Here is a 27741-nt window from a genome sequence, read left to right as displayed (position 1 = left end):
TAACTGCGGTCACCAACTAGACTTCTAGGCTTTCTCTGGCTGAGCCCTGAAAATAGCCTTCCAACTTCTGTTGTATTAAAAATTAGGTAGTATGATAAAGGCTTTAGGCATGCACTGGAGAAAGTGGTCAGAAGCTATAGGTTTTTTTAAAAAAATACAAACATGAAATTTTACTTTGGAAAAAGTTCAATTTAAAGCAATAGTTCCTTTGGAAAATTTAATACCAAAACAACAACTAAATGAGCACAAGAAATAAATAAAATGTGATCAAACCATATCCAAACTGACCTAGGATTAACACTAGGCCTTAACTTCAGAGTCCTTACCCAGAGTCTTCAGCAATCCCTTCAGCTTCTCCAGCAACCCTAGCTTATCCCTTTAGCCTTTGGTCCTGCTCTTACTTCACAGCTCATGGGTTTCAATCCCAGACTGCTAGTAAGTGATTCAGCTCTCCAGAGAAATAGCCTCTCTCGCTTAGTGATTTTTTGGCTTTTTTTTCCTCAGCAACTCTCTTCAGTTCTTCTTTCCCATTCCAGTTCAGCAACTCTTTCCAGCTCTGATATCCACTTGATCTTCACTTTGACTCTTTATGATTCTGAACTGAACTGCAGTCCTTTGAATTCCTTTACCAGCATTTACACTCTGTTGAAAACAGCCTCCTTATATTCTCTAACTTCCCTCCCATTTTTTTCCAAACTATCCAAGCAACACAACTTAAGTTTCCTCAATTTTTTTGAAATATGCCCAATGAAATCAAACCTCCACTTCCCTCCAAACTCAAACCAGTACATTTCTTCTCCCTCCAAAACTACACTGAAGAACAGGAGTCATGGACTTTTGACCCCAGTACAGCACAGCTTTCTTAACACAGTGATTAGCAAGGGAATTGCAACATAAAATCTTATACATAAAAATAAGAGGTTCAGGCCTCATTCTTTCACACCCTCAAAGAGCAGAGGCCTGAAAGGCTGCCTGCACATTTCTTTTGCAGCAGAATTTGTGCCCTGCCCCCCAGCAGGGCGTCCACCTTAAAGGGGGAGAATTCAGCTCTCTTCTGTGTGGTTCCTGATGACTATTCGCATTAGACTTCTCCCCACCACAACGACTCTCTCCTCCTCCTCCCGCTGCTGCAGTTCAACAAGGTGATCACCTAGAGCCCAGGTTCTTTTCGCTCCTGACATTGCTCCATATATAAGGCAAGCTTTAAAACTATTAGTGAGGCTGTTTTACTTGACTGGCAAGTGCCCTCAGCCAGTATAGAGACCATGTTACTCCTTTACTGATGAAGTTACACTGGCTGCCAATAGGTTCCCGGACAAAATATAAAGTGCTAGTTATTACTTACAAAGCCCTAAATGGCTTAGGCCCTGGGTATCTAAGAGAGCGTCTTCTTCATTATGAGCCCCACCACCCATTGAGGTCACTTGTGGAGGTCCGTCTCCAGTTACCACCAACTCATTTGGTGGCTACACAGAGATGGGCCTTCTCGGTTGCTGCCCCGAGATTGTGGAATGTGCTCCCTGCTGAGATACAATCCTCCCCATCTCTGGCAATTTTCAAAAAACACCCGAAAACCCATCTTTTCGCCCAAGCTTTCTCAGCTTCCTAATATTTGGGGTTTTTTTAATATCTGGTTTATTTTGAAATTAAAAACCCGATTTCGGGGTTTTTAATCACTGTAATTGTTTAATTGTTGTTTTAAAATGTTTTTAAATGGTTGATTGTTATGTTGTTTTTTAATTTGTTTTAGCTCTTTACTGTTTTAGTGGTTTGTTTTAATTGTAAACCGCCCTGAGCCATTTTGAAAGGGCGGTATACAAATCAAATTATTATTGTTGTTGATGATGATGATAATAATAATAATAATAAGAGAGAGAGAGAGACTCTAAGACAGCTGGAACTTTGAGTTCCAGGAGACTCTGGGTTTGAGGACCGAGTTTTAGCAGGAGACTCTGGGTGACAGGACTGAGTATGTGCCCAAATCAAGTGCAGGGGACAAGCAGGCAACCAGCCAGCAACCTAAAGAAAGACTCTTTCTGAGCAGAACATACCATGGGTGAATCTGGATAGACAGTCTGAGGAAAGCAAGCAGTGCATTATGAGCCTATACATGAGACGAGACTGCCTTCCTCAGTCAGACATACAGCCACAGAGAGCAGTATGTCCTCTGTGCACCTGAGGCAGGGTGTCACATGTTTATTTGATTATTTATCATTTATGTATTTATTTATTTGATTTCTATACCGCCCTTCCAAAAATGGCTCAGGGCAGTTTACATTAAAACAACACTAAAACCTATTAAAATTGAGAACTGTAAAAACAACATAAAACCATTATTAAAACAATTAAAACAGGTTTTAAAACCCTAGAAAACCACGCCAAACCTTTATGGTTTAAAAACAGTTTAAAAACCCTGGAAGGCCAGGCCAAACAGATAGGTCTTAAGGACTCTCCTGAAGGCCAATAATGAACTCAGATTGTGGATTTCTGCCAGGAGTGCATTCTACAGCCCAGGAGCAGCTACAGAGAAGGCCCACCTCTACGTCGCCACCAGTGGCAACTGGAGACGGACCTCCTCAGATAATCTTAAGGTGCGGTGGGGATCATGTAAAAGAAGGCGCTCTCTTAGATAACTCGGACCTAAGCCGTTCAGGGCTTTAAAGGTAATAACCAGCACTTTGTATTTTGCCCGGAAACATATTGGCAGCCAGTGTAGCTGTTTCAAAACAGGCATAATATGGTCTCTCCGGGTTGCCCCAGAGACCAACCTGGCTGCCGCATTCTGAACTAACTGAAGTTTCCGGACTACGTACAAAGGCAGCCCCATGTAGAGCGCATTGCAGTAGTCGAGCCAGGAGGTTACCAGCTGATGCACCACTGTTTTGAGATTGTCCTCTTCAAGGAATAGATGCAGCTGTCGAATCAGCCGAAGCTGTTAGAAAGCACTCCTGGCCATAGCATCCACCTGAGATATCATGTTGCTTCTCCTTTGTACTCATACTCACCCTCCTTCCCTCTTTTAAAATGTGGGGGACAGGAGGGCATCTTGCTGCTTCATTTACACCCCAATAATCTTCTGCCTGAGGCAACTTTGTCACCTTGCCTCATGGAAGGGCCGCTCCAATAGAGACAGTTTGCGGGAGTAGGGGACCCTTGAATAGAAGAAGTGGGGCAAATCATGCCCTGCCCAGTAGCCTTCTAAAACAGTAGCTGAGGAAGAACACAAAGTCTAGAGGGTCTCCTACTAAAATCAAAGGATCCTAAAAGTGGCAAATGTTAATGGATCATGTACTTCCGTTTCATGTATAGACCAATTGCTTTCCAGAGGTGACATACTTCATAAGAACTGTTGGTGCCTTGCTGGTGGCCTAACAACTGCTTATTAATTCAGACTGGCAGTTTGGGGAAATGTAAATAGATAAAATCATTTGCATATATATGAAGCCTTCTATTTGAGGATTTCAAAGCACTTTTACAAGTGCCTTGTTTCACAGCATCCATGTGAATTAGTAAGGAATTATTGTCATTACTGATAAGCAAGGGGGAGCAGTCAGCTCAAATTCCACTTAGGCAGAGTGGAAACAAACCTTAAAATCAACGACTCTCCCCTCAGTTGCTAAAAGAATTGTATGAGGCAGCCATCCAAACTGAGTCACATGAGCCTGAAGGCCAAATTAGACATGGCATGGGATTTCCATGAGTGGAACATAAAAATCACCACACAAATTTGTGCCTCTAAGTTTTCTCCTTTGTGATGAAGAACAGCTTTGGGTAGAAGGATTATTTGGATTGGGATCGTGGCACTGGGGAAGGGATTAGACTTCACATCAAGCCACTCCTCAAGGCTGTCATTTTAAAAAGCAAAAGACCTTGGAGAGCTGCTCACAGAACTCCCACATCCTGTCAAGTGTGGCTGAGATACTGCTCACATTTTCTTGGATTTCACTGGCATGCATGCTGATACCTTACATCTGGCATCATTTCCATTGGCAGATTAATGGAGAGGCATTAGAGGCAACTGCCTATGTTGGCAAAATTCCCCCAGTGCCAAATTTTGTTCATTTGCCACCGCACAGGAGCATAGTGGCGAGAACTCCCTTGCATGCGCCAGCCCCCCTCCCAGATTATGACGGTGGTGGATCAGGGGGAGACAAATTTGACGGCTTGCAGCACCAAGAGAGCGGCGATACCCCTCCTAACCCAAGCCTGCCTACTTTCCAAATGACTGCAATCACCCGGTTTGGGGCCTTTCTGCGCAAGCGTATGTGTGCATAGAAAGGCCTGAAGTCAGGCGATGACAGTCATTTGGGACGTGGGCGGGCTTGGGTTAGGAGGGGTATTACCGCTCTCTCCACACTGTGCACCTGCAAATCTGTCTGGCCTGCCGCCGACCCACCGCCGTCATAATTTGGGAGGTGGGCTGATGGCTGTGAGGGAACTCTCGCTGTTGCGCTCTTGCACGGCGGCAGTTTTAAACATTAAAAATTTTGATTTAAACCCTCCTCCCCTTCTTCCCTTGCCACTGGGGCGGCAAATCACCTATGGGCAGCAAAGAGCTTAATCCGCCCCTGATCATCTTGAAGAAAAGGTTTCACAGAAGGAGGTGTGCCACAGCAAGTATTACCCTATTACATCAGTGCAGCACCAGACTAGAATACAAGTTCCTAATTTAGCAGAACTGACACAACATCCTTGCATTAGCTTGTCTGGATATCAGTTTGGAAATCAGCCTAACATGTCCAGAGGTTTTCTTAGCTGCTGACCCCAATTCACATAATTATCAGTTTGCTTAAAAGTGTAATGTGAGGCTGGGGGTTTCTTTACCCAATCTGACAATATGGATGTAAAATGAGTTCTTGCTGGAAACTCTTCTCCTAGTAGGGTTCTTTCAATGGCCACTGAGCATGAGATGGGACTCGGAAAACCAAGCTTGCTCCTTGACTGTTCGTTAGGAACATACAAGCTGCCTTATATGGAGTCAGACCATTGGTTCATTTGGCCCAGTATTATCTATACTGACTGGAAGTAGCTCTGCCAGGTTTCAGAGAGGGGTCTTTTCCAGCCCTCTCTGGTGATACCAGGAGTTGACCCTGGGATCTTCTACATGCAAAGCATGTGATCTACCACTGAGCTATGACCCATCACAACTTCCTTGAATGACTTTGATGCTTGCATGTATTTGATAGAGGATGCTGACTTAGGTGGCTTGATTTGAAATTAACTTTCCTGTGCTCTTTTATCCATGCTGTGGCCATCTACATTGATCTAGCCTACTTTTCTGAGACTGTAGAATGTCTTGAACAGTCTAATTTGGTGATAAAATATGTAGCCATAGATTATGGTTTATAAAAAGATCTGCACACTATGGTGAGATGATGCATATGAAAACTGCACTTTTCTTTTCTCTTACAATTCAGCTATGGTTCCAAAGGTTTTATTATCATAGTTAAATGGTAGCTGTGAATATTAAAAGGGTATTGCAGATGCTGTGCCAATGCAAAGATTATTTACAACCACTTTAGATCACTGAGCTCTGTGGGACGTACTTCCAAGTAAACAGGCATTTGCTATTCTATTTGTGGGCTCACTGCACTATGTCAAGTTACCAAACTCTTTTCCTTGGCTTGAACTATATGAGAGCATTCTTGAAAATGCTCTCCTTTGTGGAAAATGATTGATCCCCCAACCTGCTATTGGTGTCATTGGTACCTTCATGTACCTAATATCATCTCTGATAACGCATGGCTAACCTGAAGCTGGCTTTTTGCTGTGCATTTTCAGTAAACACTCTGTAAGATGAGTTCAATCAGCTGGAAAATAATCACATTTAAGTTTCTGTTTAGGACCTGCAATCAGTTACTGTGTTATGGAGTGCTCAGTTTCATTTCTGAAGGGATCTAACATTTTAGCTGTCTTTGCTTTTTTAAATATTATTCTTTGTTAGATTTTCCATCCCCTCCTTCCTTCAAGGAGCTCAGAACAGCAGCAACCCTGTGAGGCAGATTAAGCTGAGGGATAGACTTCCCCTGAACTACCCTGTGGAATTCAAGGCTGTCAGTCAAACTAGACATTACTTTAAGCATATAGGTTTCCCACATCCAAATTTAGCACCTCTGTAGCCATTGTGTCACCTAAAGCAGTGGGCAGGTTCTACATCTAAACAATTGAGACCACTGGATACATTTTTGCTATATCAGGGTACCTGAGCATCTCAATGCCTGCCTTGGAAAAAAAATAGGGAAGTGCCAAAATGCAATTTGGCGTCCAAATTGTCAGCACAAGCCCTTTAAAAACAAGGAGGAGAGCAGGGCCATACCTGACATGCACATGGCCTCCATGCATGCCAGCATCGCACGCAGGAGCAGCTGGGAGACACCCCACTGCATGTGAAGATATCCAGGAGGAGCGCCAAGATTATGGAAGTAGTGGCGAGTGGGAGGAGGAGCAAGTATGGGCCTGCTCTCCTCGTTAAAGGGGCTGTGGAAGCCCTCATTTTAAAAGGGATTGTGCTGGCATTTTGGACACCAAATCTCATTTTGGCACGTCCCTAAAAATAAATCACACTTTTCCATTCAGAACAAAGATATTTAGAGAATTAAAGTAGGAATACATTCTATTTTTCAGCTAGGAGGGTGATGTAGATTTTAGTCATTATTTAGATATGTGTTGAGCTCCAATTTTATAGTGAACAGATTTGATGATCTGGAAGAAGGGATTATGAAAAGGCATTCACATTTTCCCCCCAAAGGGAAGTATAAACATTATTATATAGTTAATGAAATAACACAGCAGAAGCAAATAGTGTGGTCTGTGCAATGTCAGTTGCTTTAATACAGATACATGGAGTAGCCTTTCTGAATGAATTCAGTTCTGTCCCCATGTAGGGTGTTTTCAATCTGTAACTACTGATAGGAAGCTTGGAAGGAATTCATGAGGGTTTACTTCCTTAGAGTGAGACATGTTCAGATAAGATTAAAGCCATATCATTTCAACATCAGCTAAATAATAGGTACAGTATATTGTGCATTGCTAAGATAGACATGACTGCATCAACAGTCCATGGCTACTGCATTTAGTCAACCCAGAGAGGGTCAGAGATAGCAAATGAAGACTCCAGAAGACCTTTCTAGCTGCATTGTGGTATTAAAAATACAACAGGAAAGAGTAAAATTAAAGGGGATAGAGATGGGTCATTAAGGGAGAGGAAATAGGATGGATGAAGGTTAGGGCAGGGCTTTTCAAAGCAACCAGCCTTCACAGTGGATAAAGTAGAACATTTATAATGCTGCTGTTATTCCAGTGATTTTCAATGCATGGTAAGACAAGGCAGTTAAAAACAGATGAGTGAAACACCACATCAGCTGAAGAGTCTGCCAAATCTTGTCCTTGTCTATCTAGATGTCTATGTGCAAGGAGTTTTTGTTTTTCATTGGGAAATATACATACTCATGCCTGCCTCACAACCTGCACCCTGAAGTACTACTAGTAGTAGTAGTAGTAACAACAAACTTTATTTCTTAGCCGCTCCATAACAAATTGTTCTTTGGGCAGCTCACAACCCAATAAAAACATCCAGTTAAACAAATAAACAGATTAAAATAAAATAAAAGTGAATACAATACATGGTGCAAAACATTTTGAAAGTTATTTAATAATCAATTTTAAAAAGCCTAAGTGAACAGAAAGTTCTTCATCTGCCTTCTAAAAGAACAAGTGACAACTCCAGGAGAGACTCACTGGGGAGGCTACCACTAAAAAGGCCCTTTCCCAAGTAGCCTCTAGGGATGTGCATGGAACCGGACGGGGGAAGTTTAAAGTCAGGGGTTGAATTTAAGGGTGGGGGGGTGCATTTACCCCTCCCTCCACTTTTCCCCTACCGGCACTTCATTGTAAACCAGTCCAATGGGGCAGCAGCGTACCCCCCTGCCGCTCCATCCCCATCCAACCAGAAGTAAGTGGCACGCAGCCCAAGAATTTATATGTATCCTATTCACACAACCATTTGGGGTGTGTAGGAACCCAGGTCTGCTGTTACTCCATCAGCAGCAAACACAGCAAACACACAGGCATGGCAGCTGTTGTCTCCGTTGCTGAATTTAGCAGCTGCAAGCCCCATCCCTCCATAAAAGGTCCTTCAAGGGTGTGTATGTCTTCCCAGCATGCTTTGTACTTCCAGCAGACTGGAAAAGCTCCATGACATCAGTGGTTGCCCTCCCTTTGGCAGGAGGTAGACACAGCCTGCCAAATCTGCCTCAGCTTCAGGATGATGGAGTGTGCTTTGCACAGTGGTGCATCCATTGATGGCAGCCACTGTATGCACAGCTCTCTATGGTTTCCATGGCAGAGAGGGTGTGCTGGGTGCCGATGACTGCGTAAAGAGGTGCAAAGGGTTCTTACGACTGGAGAATCAGGGTAGGAAGTCTCTCCTCTCCTCCACCCTCTGTTAAAAGCTGGGTAGCCCTGCTGAGATGAACCTGGGCTGGAAGGGAAAGTGTGGGTTCTGACGATCATGGTAGACCATCTTCTACCTCAATTTTAATGGCCATGTGAGCCAGCCTATTGTCTTCTAGATCATTCATTTCTACATCTAACAGGATTATTTAATACAAGAGGTAGCTCAATTTTAATGTCAGATCCCTTTCCAGAAGTTTTTCATGATTTAACAATCTGTATATCACAGTTTTATAGATAATGTGACAGGCTCACATTTTTAACAAGAAATGCTATTAAGCTATCTTCGGAACTATATTTGATTGCATGTGACATAAATATGAAGGGCAACATCTTATTTAGTCTTTGATTTCAGTCAAAGAGGGTGTCTGTGGGCTAGAAACACAGAATACTCAGATATGTATTTCTACATTACAAACGTAATTCCTGAAATGAATCCAAAAACACAGAGGAATTTATTTTTTGTGGCTTTCCTCATTCTGTTCTTTTCTACCATATCTACAGTGTTCATATGAGCTTAATTGCACACAATATGTATATTTCAATGTACACAATGATTTTTTTCCTATTTGATTTGCAAGTAGTACTACCCATGTATACTTCCACATATCCACTGGGCCAGAATTCCCTTTCTTACTGGTACAGCCCTCTGCACTGAATGTAAAGCTGCTCCCAGAACCCATAATCTTCTTATGATAGACCACAAAAAATGCAGTCTGCAGGGAAAAGAGGGGAAACCCTAGTGCGTGGGCAGAAGTGCTTTGTACCTCAGCAGCTTCTTGGATCCTAGCCAGAATGTTTACATATGCAACACAGATCTGTTAATGTTAACAAATAAACTGTTAATGTGGCTGTTAAATCACACTGACTTCATTATTTGAGAAAAACCTTTATAAAAATCACCCATAATGTAACCGGGTAAACAGGTCTTGTGTTGTAGGATTGCACAAATGTGATGGGTCAGTCTTAAGAAGAACCTGGCTGGATCAGAATAATGTCCATATAATCCAACATCCTGTTTCCAATTATAACCTCACAATTCGTTCATTTGTGCACGAATTGTGCACTAACCTTAACTGCCCTTCTCTAGTGTTTGTCCCCAGCATCTGTTATTCAGATGCACACTGGCTCTGGCTCTTGTGAGAGCTTCCCCCAGTGAAGCATTGGCCACCCACATTCACCTCCCCCCATTTTTTTTTAATTTTCAGACAACCAAACAACAACAACAAAAGAAAAAGAAAAAGCACACAAGACACTTCACAGTTATCTAAGAGATCAACTTGGATTCTGCTTCCCCATCATGTCTCCCCTTATCATTTCATTCTGACTCAATGACAGTTAAATAACATATCTATGTTTTTAGATAAACATCAAAATTGAAAATATACAACTTGTGGCCTTATTTACAAAGAAAATCCAAATCTTGGATGTAGCACTAAACCATTTACCAAATTATAATATATAAACAGTTCCCACGTTAAAACAAATTTATCATCTGATTTGTTCTTTATGTATGAAGTAATCTTGGCAATTGATGCATTTCTCCAAAGCTTAAGTTGCTACTCATCTAATGACGGAATTAATTTAACTTTCCAGTTTAACGCATAAAGAAACCTAGCTGCAGTTATCATATATAAAGACAATTCAGTATATTTTACAGGTATATATGGTTTTGTAATATTTAACAAAAAAATTACTGGTAGCAAAGGAAAGTTAATACTTAAGATTTGTTGCATCTTACAATGGATTGTCTTCCAAAATTGCTAGGCTTTACTACACATCCACCACATACATTTCCAGCATTTTCCAGAAGATTTATTATCTAGCTTTTCAATCATCACAGGAATAAGATACCAATGAAAATACATTTTATACCAGTTTCTCTTAATGTACTATTCACTGTAAATTTAATGTTCACCTTCCATTGATACTTCCATTGTTGCATATCAATTGGGTGTTTTTTTAGTTATACATCCATTTAATCATGCAATCTTTTACCTGTTCCGATTCTGAGTCATACAGTAACAACTTGTTTATAAGCCCTAATAAATGCTCTGAATTTTGTGTTATTAATATTTTAAATTCTGTCAATCTTCTAACTCCCCCCGCCCTTGTTTTTGTATCTCTTTCTGAACTATACTGTTTATCTGCTAATATTGAAACCACGAAGGGGCACTCATCCACTCTGAGAAGAGAGTCCCCGCTGATTTCATTTTTGTTTTACTAACAATTAGACTTTGCAAATTATATGCCTTTTCTCTTCATTGTTCAAATTTCTTAGTATATTCCTCTTTGTGAAAATATTTATTTAATCCATCTGAAAGTCCTGTTCCTTCCATATTCATAATCCACCCATATGGTGCTTTGATCCAATCTACAATCCATGACAGACAACTAGTTTGATAATATAACTTCAAGTTAGGGACAGCCAATCCTCCACATTCTTTTATGTCATGCATGATCTTAAATTTAATTCTAAGCCTTTTATAGGCCCAAATAAAAGAATTTATATCTCTTTGCCACTCATGCAATGTCTTTTCTTCAATTCTTATTGGTATCATTTGGAATAAAAAATTCATCCTTGGTAAAATATTAATTTTTACTGTCAGTATTCTCCCCAGCCAGGAAAGGTTTCGCTTTTTCCACCTCTGCAAGTAAGCCAATATATTCTTCCACATCAACAAATAATTATTTTTGAATAAATCTTTATTAATAGCCGTTATCCTGAAATATTTAATCAGTTTAGCACTGATAAGGAATCCTGTTTTTTTCTTTCAAGTATTGCTGTTCTTCCTCCACTAAATTCCATGTAATAATCTGCATTTTATTTTTATTAATCCTGTATCCTGAAACCATACTATATTGATATATATGTTCCATTATTAAGTCCAGCGAATCCCTTGGCTGAGTAATTGTAAGCACTACATCGTCTGCATATAATTTTATTTTATGTTCTTGCCTGCCCATTTTAATTCCAGATATTTTATTATCTTGCTGAATCTTCCTTACTAATGGCTCAAGAGCCAATATGAACAATAAAGGAGAGAGTGGACATCCTGTCTTCTCTCTTTCATAATGGAACATGCATTAGATATTGTCCCGTTCTGGCCACCCACATTGCACGGTCAGGCATTGGTCGAGGTACAACACAACTATGGGTTTCTCTAGGTCCTTATTGGACCCCAAAGCATTCAGAAATGTCAGCCCTTCCAAAATAAAATAATAATAATAACAATAACAACAACAACTAGCTTAACCCGTGCAGAGCATCTGCGTGCTAGTACTTGACTGCTCCCCTCACCCCCAACACAGCCCCCTCACCCCAGAGATCTCTCCACCCTCACCTGTGCCACACTCCTGCTCCTCCTCCTCTGCCATCACCCTCACCCCTCTTGGTCACTCCTCCACCCATTTACTCCATTCCCCTCACCCCTCTTGGTTGCAGCTGCAGCGTTGCTTGTACCTATTGGCCAAGCTGCAGCCCCCTATCCCCAGAGGTCTCCCCGCCCACACCCGGGTCTTGCTCCTTCCTCACTGCCACCACTGTCATGGCCGCTTGTTCTCCTCAGGCCACTGACAGGCCTGGGCCCGTCCCTTGCCTGCCTCCCTCCCTGCATCAATGGCCTCGGTAGCCCCAAACAGCAGCAGTTGTTGACTGGGCCCTTCCTTGCTGCCGCTGCCACCATAGCTGTTTGTTCCCTTCAGGACACTGACAGGCTCGGGTCCATCCCTCACCCTTCCTTCTTTCTCTCACCCCCTCCCTTCTTTTTCTCTCTCTTGCGTCCACTTGCCTTTCCCCTCTGTCTTTCTTCCCCTCCTTTTATTTTTCTTTCTCTCTTTCTCTTTCTCCCTTCCTGAGTTAACAAATCTTGTTCATCTTGTTTCCTCATCTACAATGGCAGCCTCCTCCTGAAAGGGTTCTTTCCTCACCACAACCCCTCTGTTCGCACTATCCTTTTATATATATATAGACTAGTGTTTTTAAGCCCATTATAATAACGGGCTCTAGTGGGGGGGGTGCTAGTTTGCTCCTCCTCCCAGCAGCGGGGCTTCTCCTTGGCCGGCCGCCCGGCAGCGGCCGCTTCTCTTCGGCTGGCCGGCCCGCCCGGCGGCGGTGGCTGCTTCTCCTCGGCCGGCCGGCCTGCCTGCCCGGCAGCCGCCGCTTCTCCTCGGCTGGCTCGCTTCTCCTCGGCTGGCTTCTCCTCGGCCTTGCCAACATGGCCACCCGTGTCTGGGCGGCCATATCTTTTTCGGCGGTTCTGAGCATGCGCTCCGCGCATGCTCAAAACCGCCAAAAAAGACACGGGCAGCACGGCCGCACACTCAGGGTCTTTATTATAGAGGATTCCTCACCTCTACAATCAATAACATCTTCCGACCAGTAACAGTTGCATTCCAACTGACCTTAACCATCACAGGCTCCTCTCTCCATCTGCATATGGAATCCCCACTGCCCAATCACCACAGTGTCACAGGTTCCTCCTCCCTATCTGCATATGGAGTCCCCACTGCCCAATCACCAGGGCCCCACTGCCCAATCACTCGTTCTGCTAACTCCCCCTGGGCTAAGGGGAGGGGGAATTAGCAGAGTTTGCTGCCAGGAGCCATGCAGCTCCTGTTGCAACACACGACTGCCAAAAAGCGGGCTAGGCTCCTTTAGCCCACTTTTTGGCGGTTGTGAGAATTGCCTCATTAAATCATAACAGTCAAAAAAGGGGGAGATATAAAATACAATAAAATACAATTTAAAATACATTTTTTAAAATCAGTTAAAATCAGATCAAAATTTAAAATTTAAAAGGCCTGAGTGAACAGAAAGGTCTTCACCTGGCATCTAAAAGAACAAAGTAATAAGGCCAGGGGAGCCTTACAGGGAGGCTATTCCATGAATGGGGTGCAACCACCAAAAATACACTCCTCACCTTGTTTGGCAGGGGCACTCAGAGGAGGGCCTCTGAAGATCTTAAGGTCCAGATTGAGACATATGAGGCAAGGCACTCTCTCAAGTAGCCTGGTTCCAAGCCATTTAGGGCTTTAAAGGTTAACACTAGCTCTTTGAATTGAGCCCAGAAACGGACTGGGAGCCAGTGCAGCTGACAAAGCACAGACATAATATGCTCAAAACATCCAGTTAATAATCCCAATCCCAGTTAATAATCTTGCAGCCCTATTTTGTACCAGCTGCCATTTCCTACATACAATGCATTGCAGTGATCTAAGCAAGAGCTTACCAGAGCATGAGTAACTGTGGCCAAGCTATCTCTGTCCAGGTAAGGTTGCAGTTGGGGTATCAGTCAAAGCTGATAAAACCCAGCCACTTGCCTGCCCAACTGGGTGGTGCGGCTTGTTTGCCCCAGCCCACCTTCCTGCAAGGAGCACATGACACTGGATGAGTGCTTGCCATTGGCTCCCCGGGTGCTCCAGGGGCAGGGCTGGGGTGGCAAGTGATGGAGCACACAGGCGCCCACTCAGTCCGGCTCTCGAAGGCACCCCCCATCCCTTAGATATAGGCTGGGCTTTGCTGGTCACTGTTTGGGCTGGGCCTTTTTTCACCTGCCTCGGTCTATATCTGTAGGCCTGGTAGTCAGTTAGCGTCATAACTTCCTGGTCATGTTTGGCAGGTACAGTGTGGAGGGAGAAACAGCTTAAAATGGGTGATGCACCTTAGGTAAGCGTTTGGCATCAAGAAGGAGGAGGGGATCCCTTGAGGCTCGACAGATCAGGGATGCCGCTCAGCCCTTCTTCTCTGCCAAAGCGACATCCTTCCATATGGCTATGTAGCATTGGAGGGGTATTATTAGTACTAGAGAACTGACCTTAGGTCGGTGAGGATGGGCGGCACCCACTTTAGAACGATGGACCCGCCAGGAGCCAAGGTGCTAACGCCACCATCCCTAGGTCAAGGCGGCCATTCTGTGGCTGGCCTTATAGGAACCGCACTGTGGTGGGCGGAGCGCAAATCCCAGCTAAGAGCCATGTTGGCACACAAAGAATTATTTCTCAATAAACGTGGCCAATTTAACCAAAGAATCACATGTCCGTGTCTCCTTGGGTCTGGGTGCAAGGTACTCCAAGCCACAGAGGCCACTTGAGCCTCTAGTGACAGTGCTGAATCGATGAGCATCCCTAAACTCCGAACCAGGTCCTAGAACAGGCTGAACATCATTCCCCGGGCAGAGGAACCTGATCTTTAGTTGTGTTCACACTTGCAGATTTTGGTGCTAATAATTCTAAATTCACTCTGCCAAGGAGCTAGAGGCCTGCTTCCTCAACTAATATTTCTGGCTGCAGTAAGGAAATCTTTGCCTGGGCTCATTCCTTGAGCTAGCTCACTGTGAAATTCCCTCTGGTTTCTAAATGTAGTCACCCAAGTGTGTTGGGACTGCACACACATACCGGACACAGGTCTGAGAAAGCATGGGAACAGGAATAGCCGTTAGCTGTCTTTGCTTCACTGCATCACATATTCTTTACTATATTAATGGATAAGCTACTTTTAAAAATGTAATTTCTTTTAGTTAAGGTGAAAGCTTGACATTTAAGATTCGTATACGTGTAATTTACTTTCCTCCAATATATTTTAAAACAACAATATTTTAAAACAACATATTTTAAAACAAGTTCTTAGGGCTGCACAATTTTTTTTAGTTTTGTAATAAATGGGAAAGAACATGTTCTTCTCCATAATTATATTTAAGTCAGTAGATAATCCTGAATGGAAACAATGCTTTTCCCAGTATGACTACTCAGAAAAGACTTGGCAGAGTCTTATAAAAGATTTTTTATTTCTAATACTTTTAGCCTAGAATTAACTGTGCAGGCATCTTACAAAACAGTAGTTATGTTTTGTCTTTATGTACTACTAGTGGTATTTTTAACACAGTATGTTGGAAACAGTTTTGGAAATGGTTCAACTTATGACATTAAAGTTGTTTATCTCTTCTATACCTGATCTTGAAAAAACTAAGTTTCGAATCACCAGTATTTCAACATACTGTGCTATTTCTGTTGTGTCTTATTACAAGAGCATTTTGAATGGCAATGTGGGTGAGGGGCATTCCTGCTTTACATGTTAATAGTCATATTTATAGAGTAACTGCAGGCAGGTTCCTGATCTGAAGCTGCATATTGTAACAGCCACATACCAGCATATAGCTCAATCTACAGTTCAGTTAAGCAGGGAACTTTCCAGATTAGACCCTGCAACGGGGTCACGACATATTTCTGAAGTGCACTTCTGCACTTCCTGCATTGTGACACCGCAGTCCCTACGCTGACAGCAGGATGCCGTTCATATTTCCAATGCCTTGTTTCAAATTTAATCGCTGTGATATAGTGCTATAACGTTGTATATCCAGCATTAAAAAGTTGCTGTGTTTTTTTCCAGGTTGTTAGTTTTTGTGAGACTGCTTCCCCTGCTTGGCACTTTGCTATTTACGTTTTGAATGCGATTTGCCTGAACGGAAGCATTTTGCTGCGGTTGAGTGGCTAATCTAGAAAGCGCCCAGAAGTGTTTGGATGTAAGCAAGGTGATTCTTATAAACATCAGAGCAAGGGGCATAGCTACCAGTGCTACACAGGCCCCCAGGACCCACCACCTCCTCCCTCCTTTTCCTGCCTTCCCTACTCTCTACCAGATAACCATTTGTTATGGGGCAGCTAACAAATAAAGTTGTTGTTTATTGTTGTTGTAGTTGTTGTTCATATTATTACCAATGCTTCCTCTGCCTACCCCCACCGCCTCTGGTCTCCTCTTTCCTCTGTTGTGGCCACTGACCATCATGTCACGCCTGGCTCTTGTGGGTAAGCGGTTAGATGGGCTGCTACTTCTCTCATCCAAGAGAGGAAACAGTCCATCCACCCACTTGCCAGCTGGCTCTTGTGGCGGTAAGTGGGTAGATGTACTGCTTCTTCTCTCAAATTTTGCTGCACCTCTCTGTGGGCAGCAGTGGCTGCAGCAAGGGTGGAGTGGGTGAGGAGAAAGTCCCCCCCCCTTTACCTTATTAAAAAAAGAAGGCAAACCTTTTTTGTTTAAGGTAAAAGAGAGGCAAAAGCCTTTTTGCCTACAGGCGGCAAAAAGCTTAACCCGCCCCTGCACAAGAGCCTAGTGCGACATGATGGCCAGTGGTGGCAACGGAGGGAGGAGGAGGCCAGAGGCAGTAGCGGTGGGCAGAGGCAGCAGCAGTAAGGCAGGGGGTGGTGCAGAGAGGCTAGCACCAGCCCCAACATGATAATGGGAGGGGAAGAGGGGGCTTGGTAGAAGGGGGGGCCCTTTGGTAGTCCAGAACACGGGCTCCTATAGGGCTTCCTATGCTGCTGCACCAGAGGAATTAACACCCTGATCTATTTATGTGTGCCAGTGTATCTGCCTGTGGTACTGGGGCAATGTTGCAACATCTTCATAAAGCTATGCTTTATGATATCAGAGGAACATGCTATTGTATCCCATCTGTCACACTCCACTGTTGCCACAGTGAGGACAAGGCAGGAAAACACTTACTAAAAGAGTAAGAGTGCCTTGATGGGGAATCTGGAATGGAGAAGTGGTAGGTATGCTTAAACCTTTCCTCTGTTTTTTACCCATAATCATATCAGAAGAAGTGTTGAGCAATTATTACCATGCCAACAATTTGCCATACTGAAGCCCCTGCTTCAGCTAGGTATGGAACAAATGTATGGAAATAGAAATGTTGCATATTCAACTCTACCTCTGTCACATACGGATCAAGCTGAACATGTTTCCCCTTGCCCTTCACCCTCTTCTCCTCTTTTATATACTCTCTGTGTTACAGAGTTGTGGACATTTGCACAAAAATAGTGGGTGTTCAGAAACCCACATATCAAAAAATAAAACCTGAAGAATCAAACTGTGCAAATCCAGCTGTGCGATGCAGATTAGCAAAGGAATGTACAAATGAACAGATAACCAAGGTAACAAGTACAGCAAGCAGCATGAAACAAACAACTGCTGGGAGTTTTTTGTTTGTTATTTGTCCTTACTGTGTGATTGTGTTGCATTAACTTCTGGAAACCACCTAGAGCATTATTCCAATAATGGAGGGATCCCCAATGGGCAAGTCACTGTGGCTGGGGATGGTGAGAGTTGTTGTCCAACCACATCTGTGGAACCAAGGTTGGGAAACGCTTAAATAACAGGAAAGTGAGGTATAAATTAGGGGTGTGCACAAAACCAGATATGCCAGTTTGGCTTGACTCTGAACCAGATTCGAGCCAACCCGGCCTGGTTATGGCCTGGTCAAGCTGGACCCGGTTCGAGTTTGAACCGAGCCAGCTCAGCCAGCTCAGAGCTAAACTGGAAAAGGCTCATACGTGGCTCATATTTGTAAGCACATATTTACTCCCCTCCTGCCCCTTCTGTAAGGAAGGCCCCCCTGCCCCTGCCTGTACTGGTAAAGGGGTTCAAACCAGGCCCGGTTCAGCTCAAACCAAACCAGGCTTCAAACCGAGCTGGCTCGCAAACACCTAATATAAATAGCTGTAATCCATAAATAATCCTAAACCATTCACAAAAAGGCATATGCCATTTGCAAGATGAGAAGGAAAATAAAAACAAGGGATACTGCTATGGACTGGTGAGAGTGACAGCAGAGAGAATGATCAACCTGAAGTGACTGTAGAAAGCTAGCATATACCTGCAGGCTGGGCCTTAGGTCAAATTTCACCCTTTTCCACATCCCACTGACATTTAGAGGCCAAAGTCAGCCAAACACTGTGGTCTTTCCATCACATTTTAACTTTAGCATTTTGGAAAGAAAATACACTTCATTCTGTGTGTTCATACAGGCATGGGTTTTTAAAAGGCAGGAGAAATGGAAGAGGGAGGGGGAATCCGACACTCACATTCTAGCATCCTTGATATAGAAATTCCAGAAACTATGCTGCTAAAAATATTTTTTCCCATCTCTATACCTATTCCAATGAAATCTATGTCTTGCTAAGAGATTCATTCATTGTTCATGGCTACATGAAGATGAACATGCTTTTGTTCGTGCTTTTGTTTATATAAGCATGCAGATGGGGTAAATTATTAGCAGAAAGCTGCAATACACGTTTCATATAAAGAATAAGCTAGAATAAATGTCACCTTGATTTGCCTGGTAAGAGGATCAATGAGATAAAAAGTGATTTCGGATAACCAGACTGACTGTTTTGGAAGCAATTGACACCTTAATAAGTAAATAATACTGGATATATTTTTCAGTTAGAAAGGTGGGTAACAGTGATCATAGCTGCCCAGAATTAAGCTACTACTAAGGCATCTAAATAGATAGCTATTTAGAATAGCCCCCCAAAAGTGTATAATAAAAAAACAAGAAGTTCTAGTAAGAACTAATCTGCCTACTTTCTTTTCACTATAATTTTAATTTGATAATTACTATCTTCACAGATCAGCCCACTTCTGTCTTAAATGTTCATGCACCCACCATCTTGAATTGGGGTGGATGACATCATCACAAAATACACTGTGTGTCCCTATGTGTCACTACACCTGTTCCGAATTTAGTCCAAATTGGTTAGGCAGTTCACGTAAGCCCACTTGCACCTCAAATGTTCACATCTTGAATTGGGTTAGATGACATCATCACAAACTATGCCATTGAGATATCCCTATGTGTCCCTACAACTGTACCAAATGTGATTCAAATTGGTCTAGGCATTGCAAAGTTGATAGGGCAATACACATTGCAACAACAACACATTGCAACACACACATACACACATTTCTAAAATAATCTGTCCCACCCCTTCTCAATAAGGGTGTGCAATTTGATCTGACCTTGAATCGATTCAGGTCAGATCAGGGGTAATAAAAATAGAGGATCCAATTCAGGGTTGAGGAGAATCCCAATTTGATCACAATTGATTCAGGTGATCCGAACACCATTTTGAGGCCCGTTTTGCTGGAAAATGGCTTCAAAATGGTGCTTTTTCCCAGGGAGAGTTGGTCTATCAATTGGCATCAGTGGGTAGACAGCACTCCGCTCCAGACTTAGCACATCAGCCCACCTCGGAGGACCAGTCTTCCAAGTTGGGCAGACACAGTAAGTCCAGAGCAAAGGGCTGTTCTACCTGCCAATCCCAATTGGTAGACCAGCTCTCCCCAGAAAAAAATGCCATTGTGAGGTCTACGCCAGAAAAATGGACCTCAAAAAGGTGGCTGAATCACTAAAATTGTTTCAAGTGATTTGAAGTTGATTCATCGAAGTAGCTGGCCAAGCTGGCTGTTTTCGATGAATCAATTTGAGTTCTTTGCAATTTGATTCGAGCTCAAATCACATCAAAAAAATTGATTCATGCATACCTCTTCTCTTTTGTGCTTTGAAACTACAGTTGTTTGATTCAGTTCCTCTAATACAGGAGTTCTGGAAATATATCTGGGACTCCATATGAACACACAGGAAGATGTGAGGGTCAGAATCTCACGGGATAAGAACAACAAATATTTATATACCGCTTTTCAACAAAAGTTTCTAAAGCGGTTTACACAGAGAAATAATAAATAAGAGGGATCATTGTCCCCAAAGGGCCCACAATCTTAAAAGAAACAAAAGATAGACACACACCAGCAACAATCACTGGAGGTACTGTGCTGGAGTGGATAGGGTCAGTTACTCTCCCCCTGCTAAATAAAGAGAATCACATCCGCATTCATGAGAGCTGTATTTGCTGAGGATCTAGTTTGTGTAAAGGAACTGATTTTATATATTTCCCTTGCAAGTTTTATTTTACTGTTTAGAGTAAAATAAAGTAAGTAATTACTTTAAGCAATTAGTCATATTGCAATTAGTAAGGAAGATTACCAAGCAGTTAGTAATCTAATTGCTGCTGCAATCATAAAACTTGATCATAAATGGAAACTGAAGGGCCCAGTTGTTAAGAATTAGCCAATAATAATTTGATCTCTTATATTTGATTAAAGGAAGAAAAAGAAAAGTGGGATACAAACAAAAAAACATCCATAGCCTTTGGAATTTTTTTAATTATTATTATACTGGAATGAGTGTTTCTTTTTTAATCAGACTATTCTTCTGAAATCACTTTTGAACCTTTTTTTTAAAAAAGTGTGTTATCTCTTGTTATTCTATCAATTTAATTGTCACTTTGGAAAAAGCTATGGCTGACATGATATGCAGCACTAAATCAGCAGGGGAAGGATTGCACATTTACAACAAGCCTCTGAAGGCTATTTGCAAATGTGCAGTCCTTCTCTTGCTGACTTACTCCTGCATATCATGTCGGCCATAAGGTAAGGTAAAGTGTACCATCAAGTCGATTTTAACTCCTGGCGCCCACAGAGCCCTGTGGTTGTCTTTGGTAGAATACAGGAGGGGTTTACCATTGCCTCCTCCCACGCAGTGTGAGATTATGCCTTTCAGCATCTTCCTATATCGCTGCTGCCCGATATAGTACCAGCAGGGATTCAAACCGGCAACCTTCTGCGTGTTAGTCAAGCATTTCCCCACCATAGCTTTTTCCAAAGTGTCAATTAAATTGGTAGAATAACAAGAGATAAAACATTTAAAAAAAAAAAGTTCAAAAGTGATTTCAGAGGAATAGTCTGATTAAAAAAGAAACACTCATTCCAGTATAATGAAAAACAATTCCAAAGGCTATGGATGTTTTTTTTTAATGTCTTCTTGTGCAGCCGACTGGATGTGGAAGGAGAGCAAGAAGTTATTTTTGTGTCTCGTCTCTTGCTGAAAAGATCCTTTCCACTTAAATAAATAAGTCTTTGAGGGCTGTATGACCCTGAGGCACATATTAAGTCAAGGAGAAAGGTTTTTTCAGCAAGGGGAAAGTTGTGAAAAATCCCTCCCCCACCCCACCTGCATAGCTGTGCAAGAAGCTTTCAAGGCAGAGATGCTGAAAGCTCTTGCTAATGCACAGCCCTTCTCCTGCTGATGTAGTACTTCATATCATGTTGGCCTGTCATATTTTGAAATTGTACATTTTAAAATAGATTGTAATATTCAAGACCATTTAGACCAGTGGTTCCTTATGTGGGGCCTGCCAGATGTTGCTGAACTACAACTCCCAGCATCCCCTGCCCTGATAAATTGTGGAGTTGTAGTTCAGCAACATCTGGCAGATCCCACATTAAGAACCACTGATTTAGACCCAAGCTTATCATAGGAACATAAGAACCTCCCATATACTGAGGCAGACCATTGGTCTAGCTAGTTCAGTACTGTCTTCACAGACTGGCAGTCGCTTTGCCAAGGTCGCAGGCAGGAATCTCTCTCTGCCCTATCTTGGAGAAACCAGGGAGGGAACTTGAAACCTTCTGCTCTTCCCAGAGCGGCTCCTTCCCAAGGGGTCACACTTCTAGTCTCCCTTTCATATGCAACCAGGGTGAACCCTGCTTAGCTAAGGGGACAAGTCATGCTTGCTCCCACAAGACCAGCTCTCCTCTCCTTCAGAGCAAGTCTAAAATTGGACAGAAGCCTCTAACTTGGTACCACTATTATATATGGTCCCATTTCATCATGTAGCAATGAAATCCTGCAAAGAGCAGTTTGGTCAGGTGTAGCAAGCATGTATCGAAGGAAGGAAGGAAGGAAGGAAGGAATCTTTGATTTCTTGTAAATCTGGTTACATAGTTACCATGATGAAGGAAAATGGAAGTGGACAAGGGAGCATTTGCAATACTAAATAAGGAATGCTGTTTCAAGTTCCCCTAAAGCAGGGCTGAACAATTTCAGCCCTCCATGTTTTGGAACCACAACTCCCATCATCCCTGGTTACAGTGACCAATAGCTAGGGATGATGGAAGTTGTATTTCAGCATCTACAGAAAGGTCAAAGTTATGCAGTCCTGCCCCAAGTGGTTCTGAAGTTTTCCATTTCAAATGTATGACTTCTTGTAAAACAATTGGGGGACAAATCCAATTAGGGTATCCTTATCTCTCACATTTTGCAAAATGCATACAGATAACAGGAGTTATACTGCACCAAACTGTCTTTGAATACAGGAGACATTTCATTGCAATACAAACCTGGTTTTGTTGGCAAGTTGCCACAGACAGAGGTTTTAGAAAATGGATTTGATAGAGGTTTAGAAAATGTATTCTATAGCCATTAGTTCAATGGCTGCAGGTCAGCAAAATCTCTTTCAAGGTGTTGATATTTTTTGAAATGCTATTTGTACTGCTCATTCTTCCTTCTCTGTGGTAATCCAGCACTCACTACTGCCATGAATATTGTTGCCAGCAAGACACAGTTTCCAGCTGGCTTCTATAGAGCAGAGGTTCTGACCAGAACTGGCAGAACAGAACTCCAACTGTTCCAAAGAAAGAGGGTCCATTATCCAACCTTTTAAATACTCGCCATTCCAGTATATAAATGCAGTACACACTGCTCAAAAACCTTGGCAAACAGATGACCGTCTATGACCATAGCCTTCACGTGGTGACAGTTGAAGGGGCCAGATGGGAGAGAGCCCATGGAGGACCCCCTAAAACATGGAGTTATTCTTACAGCATATGCACACATGCACACACCCAATTCTCTTTGCACAAAAAGGCCAAGAAAATCGGGTGTGTGCGTGTGTGCATATGCTGTAAGAATAACTCCATGTTTTAGGGGGTCCTCCATGGGCTCTCTCCCATCTGGCCCCTTCAACTGTCACCACGTGAAGGCTATGGTCATAGACGTCTCAGGAATCAGTGGGCTGTCAGCAGCTGATTCCATAGCCCAGTGATACCAGCCCTTTATGCCAGCCCTGCTCTAGTCAGGAAGATATACATTCCAATCCTCAACATCTGGGATGATCCAGGCTGCGGATCACAGAAGCACCAGCCCTCATGGTTACAGGGCTTCCTTCTTCATGCAAACGCTGTAACCATGGGCGGTGAGAATGAGGAGGTGAGAGCATTGGGGCACGACTTCCGGCCTGCTTTGGTGCCTGTAAGCACGTAGGTCAGTTTTTACTAATGTCTGTTTAGGGCTTGTGTTGAACTAATCAGGATTTGCCAAATGACTGCTATTTTGGTTCTCAGTTTAGAAAATCAGAACTTTACATCAGGTGTTCTATCCTTTGCAGAAGTAAACAACATAGATTATGTGAGATTCCAGCTCTTTCTTACTATTTTTTTCCTGGTCCCAATGGATCTCTTCACCATTTTTAGCCTACTGGAAATGAGATCACCCAGCATTCTGTCTGTGTGTCCGTGTGCCCCCCATTATCAACTTCGCAACGCCGGGACCAATATGAATCAAATTGGGTACAGTTGTAGGGACACATAGGGATACCTTAATGGCATAGTTTGTGAAGATGTCATCCACCCCAATTCAAGATGGCAGACACGTAAACCGTTGAGGCGCAAGCAGGCTAATTTGTGGATTGCCTAACCCATTTGAACCAAATTGGGTACAGTTGCAGTGAGTGACAGAGTTTTATTACACACCTCAATGGTGTGCAATTTGTGGACTGTCTAAGCCATTTGAACCAAACTGGGTACAGTTGGTGTGTGATTTGTGTACTGCCTAAGCCATTTGAACCAAATTGGCCCACTTCCAAGCCTCATAGAGAGAGAGCAGGGAACTGTTTTGAAGTGCAGGGCACTTGAAGTGCGGGGCGGGCTGTCCTGCGCCTCCTTTGCCCACTTCCAAGCTCCATCTTTTAAAAAACATCTGAAAACCCATCTTTTCAACCAAGCTTTCTCAGCCTTTTAAAATTTGTTGGTTTTGATTTTGTGATTGATTTTAAATTGTTGAATTGTTTTAACTTTTTATATGTGTTTTAATTGTTTTATGTTAACTGCCCAGAGACGGAAGTTTGGGTGGTATATAAATGTGATGAACAAACAAACAAACAAACAAACAAACAAACAAACAAATAAATAGAGAGCAGGGAACTGCTTTGAAGTGCGGGGCACTATCAGGTTTGTTGGAGAACGAAGAGAGAGCAGGGAGCTGCTTTGAAGTGTTTGTCGGAGATTCTCACTGAGTTGTCCCTGTAGTGAGTCGGCTGTGTTGAGGTGTCCCACAGTGAGTTGGCCGCAGAGAGTTGTCCCATCCAGGCAGCCGCCACTGGCCGTGATCCCCAAGGGGGCATATCAATCATTCTGAGCTTGCTCCAGCTTTGCCAGCTGGCTTCATTGAACCAATGACAGTTTAACCTCTTCCTCACTGTACTCCCAGCTATGTCTTCTCAATAAAACTGCAGCAGAACATTGACTCACACACTAATTACTTGACAGCAGAGGGAGAGGAGCACATCCACAAGCGGGGGGGGGGCAGGGAGAGACACACTCATCTGGGTGGGGGGGACTTTCTTCTTTAAACCCCCATGCATTTTACTGGATGTGGGTGGTGTTGGGGTAGGGGGCTGGGGGGAGGCTTGCTTGCCATTCCTCTCTCCATGGTTGCCAAATAACTCAACTTTCCCTCCCTCTGCACCCTCTACTCTCTGAATCCAAGGACCCATGGACTGAAAAAAATCAAGTCTCACGTGCACTATGCACCTCCAGAGCAATCTGTGCTGTACACGGCAAGTCTTGAGGTGGGGTGGGTGAATCCCATGCCCTCCCCTGCTCCTTCCAACCCCCCCACCCCCCCACCGCTCGTCGCCCTTACCACTACAGGCCAGGTCTTTGGGGAAACCAAATATCACTGGCTTCATCCATTATCCTCCCACCTCCACAGGTGACATATTTACCCAGGCACCGGAGCACAGCTTCGAAGTGAATGGGGAGGTCCAGAAAAAGGCTGTGTCATGGCCTCTGCCTGACACCCTCGTGTAGACATCCATGAACTGGACCGTCGAGTCCATCACACCTTGCAGGGTCATGGTATAGTAGTGCTTCCACCCAAAGTACTCATTGTGGCATGGTGGGGGGCACACGCTAGAATTTCCACATGTGTGCCATTTATACAATCAATGATGCCTGGGAATCCCTTCTGCTGGAACCCCATCACCTCTTGCAGGTTGCCCACGTGGATCAAGGCCTCCAGTAATATTTCCAACAGGAGGTTTAACACTTTCTTGATTATCTCACAGATGGCGGAGGTGCAACTGCAAACAGATTGCTCAGGGCCACATTGTTCACGTTGGAGGCCAGCTTGTAAATCGTTACGGTGCTTTTGAACTGGCACCGTGTGGTGCATCACAGTGTCCTTCCAGCAGAGGACAGGCTCCATCTCACTTGCCAGAGATCCATGAAACATCCTGAAACTGCCCTGAAAACGCTTAGCATCCCACTCATTTGCATCCTCCTTAAACCTCAAGGTGCTGTTGTACTTTGGCAGCACCCACATCTTTTCCACCATCCAGTCTTCCTGCAGGACATGGGGGGGGGGCGGAAGAGGAGAGGGCCGCCACATGTCTCTGGGCTGTTTCTATGGTTGCCCTAGAGCACACAATCAGCACCTTGAATCTCCTGGAGACAGTGAAGAAACTTGCAGCCTCCCCACAGGTGGCTGCTGCCCCTGCGGACCCCAAATGTCACAGTACCCACAGCAAGCACCTCCTTTGCTGGGCTCTGTGTCTTGCTTCCTGCTCCATGGTGCCCAGGACCATCTCCATCACACTCTGCACTGCAATGCTTGGTGCTGTGCCCGCCATTACAAAACCTTTCCTCTCTTGCCAGGAGGTAGGTCAGGTGATGGTGCACATCCATGTGGGAGACTAAATGTGCATGCCACCTGCTTGAGGCGTTTAGGGGGTTGGTGGGTGGCAGTACCCACCCACCTAACTAACACAGCCATGGGAACAAAGGGGCGGTGTTACAGGGAGGAAGGGAGGGAACTTCCATTGTTTGTGCCTTGACTGGAGCACGGTTTTGTCCAGCTGTTTGTGGTGCCAGCACACCCTCCCTCCTGCTTTACGTGTGGGCATGGCCCAATTATGGCCCCCTTCCTGCACACCCTCTATGGTTCTTAGAGAACTCCCACCCTCATATGTCTGGTTGTGTGTGGGCACCCTCTCTCCCCCATGGCCCAAGTTCCCAGCCCATGGATTCCCTATTTGGCTGGGGAGCCAGTACAACCAGCAGTACTGATGCCAGCATGTCATCGTGGGTCATTGTCCAGCATTCCACTCCCAAGAGCTCACTGTGTGAGGTCACCTCTTTGAAAAAAATTTTTTGAAGTGCTGCAGCCTCTCCTTGCACTGGCTGGCAGTGCTCTGGTACCTGCAGAGAGCCATCTGGTTGGAGATCCAGCTGTAGGTGGTCTCATTTCGGAAGTGGTTCTGCAGTTTGACCTGCACCCCCTCGCTTGTCCACAGTTCCACAAAGACCCCAGTCTCCATGTCCATCCAAAGCTTTGCTCAGACCTTTCTCGAGGCATCCCCAGCTTGACTGCTCCTCATGATACTGGCAGTGCCAGTGCCACCAGTTGATATTGTGGCCACAGAATATTGCTAGGACTGCGTGGCTGTTTGCTAGCTAGGCATCCACACTAAACCAGAGGTCGTAGGACACCAAATCCCAGTGGTCATGGGACTGGCAATTGGGTAGGTTTATGCAATGGGCCGTCTGCCGCGTGCATGCTCATGCAGGACTGGATGCATGTGGGTGAGGCACATGCATGGGGAGGACAATGGGAGGTGCAGCAGATTGGTGATGAAGGCTCCTCACCTATCACGGTCTTAACACAATGCCCAGTCACACTTAAACATTGAGTGGGACCACGGGGTGGGGGGAGTCTCCAATGCACCCCCCCATGGTGGCAGCCCGCAGGAAATCAGCCACCTCACATTAGACAGGTGGTAGTTTCATGGCAGAAAACTAATTTTAAAATGATGCAGGGAGAGCACAGCAATGCCCAGCTTTGCCCCCTGCTTTTAACAGCAACAACATCTTTCATTTGGCATCAGAAGGAGAGTGCCTTGCTGTTGGAGCATTTGCACCCCATGCCCACCACCTTTCATGTGCCTGGGACCCCAGCAATGGGAACTGGTGTTCATGCACACCTGTTGTGCAGGTATCACCTTTCCTATGTCAGGTCACCTATGTTGGGGTGCATGGGACAACGGCACAGGTTGTCCAACGAGGGACATCATTGTGTTAGGGACACTACCATACAGAAACTTCTGTGAGGCGCAGCAATCCCTAAAAGGGGGCACTGTTGGGATGCACTGCTCAGGGGCGTAACTACTATTAGGCAAGGGGAGGCGGTTGCCTGGGGGACCCACTGCCTTGGGCCCCCCCCAGAGAGACCTCACATGACTCCCCATTGCCCCCTGCCCAGCCCCAAGTCCCCTCAGCCACTTGCCCTGTTTGCCCTCTCTCCTGCTTCTCCTCCTGGCCGGCAATCTACGCAGCAG

The 27741-nt window shown here is 44.2% G+C and overlaps 2 protein-coding genes across 11 annotated transcripts in view; one reads left to right on the top strand and one right to left on the bottom strand.

The window, feature by feature from the left end:
• Positions 1-27741, bottom strand: part of GPR89B (G protein-coupled receptor 89B) — a 198430-nt gene that overhangs the window by 12780 nt on the left and 157909 nt on the right. The gene's annotated exons all lie outside the window — the stretch shown is intronic.
• The window catches only part of HTR1F (5-hydroxytryptamine receptor 1F), a 158216-nt gene that overhangs the window by 92061 nt on the left and 38414 nt on the right, over positions 1-27741 (top strand). The gene's annotated exons all lie outside the window — the stretch shown is intronic.

Source organism: Hemicordylus capensis, chromosome 3 (assembly GCF_027244095.1).
Source record: "Hemicordylus capensis ecotype Gifberg chromosome 3, rHemCap1.1.pri, whole genome shotgun sequence".
Lineage (NCBI taxonomy): Eukaryota > Metazoa > Chordata > Lepidosauria > Squamata > Cordylidae > Hemicordylus > Hemicordylus capensis.
Note: the sequence above shows the minus strand (reverse complement) of the source record. Positions and strands in the feature narration are given on the sequence as shown.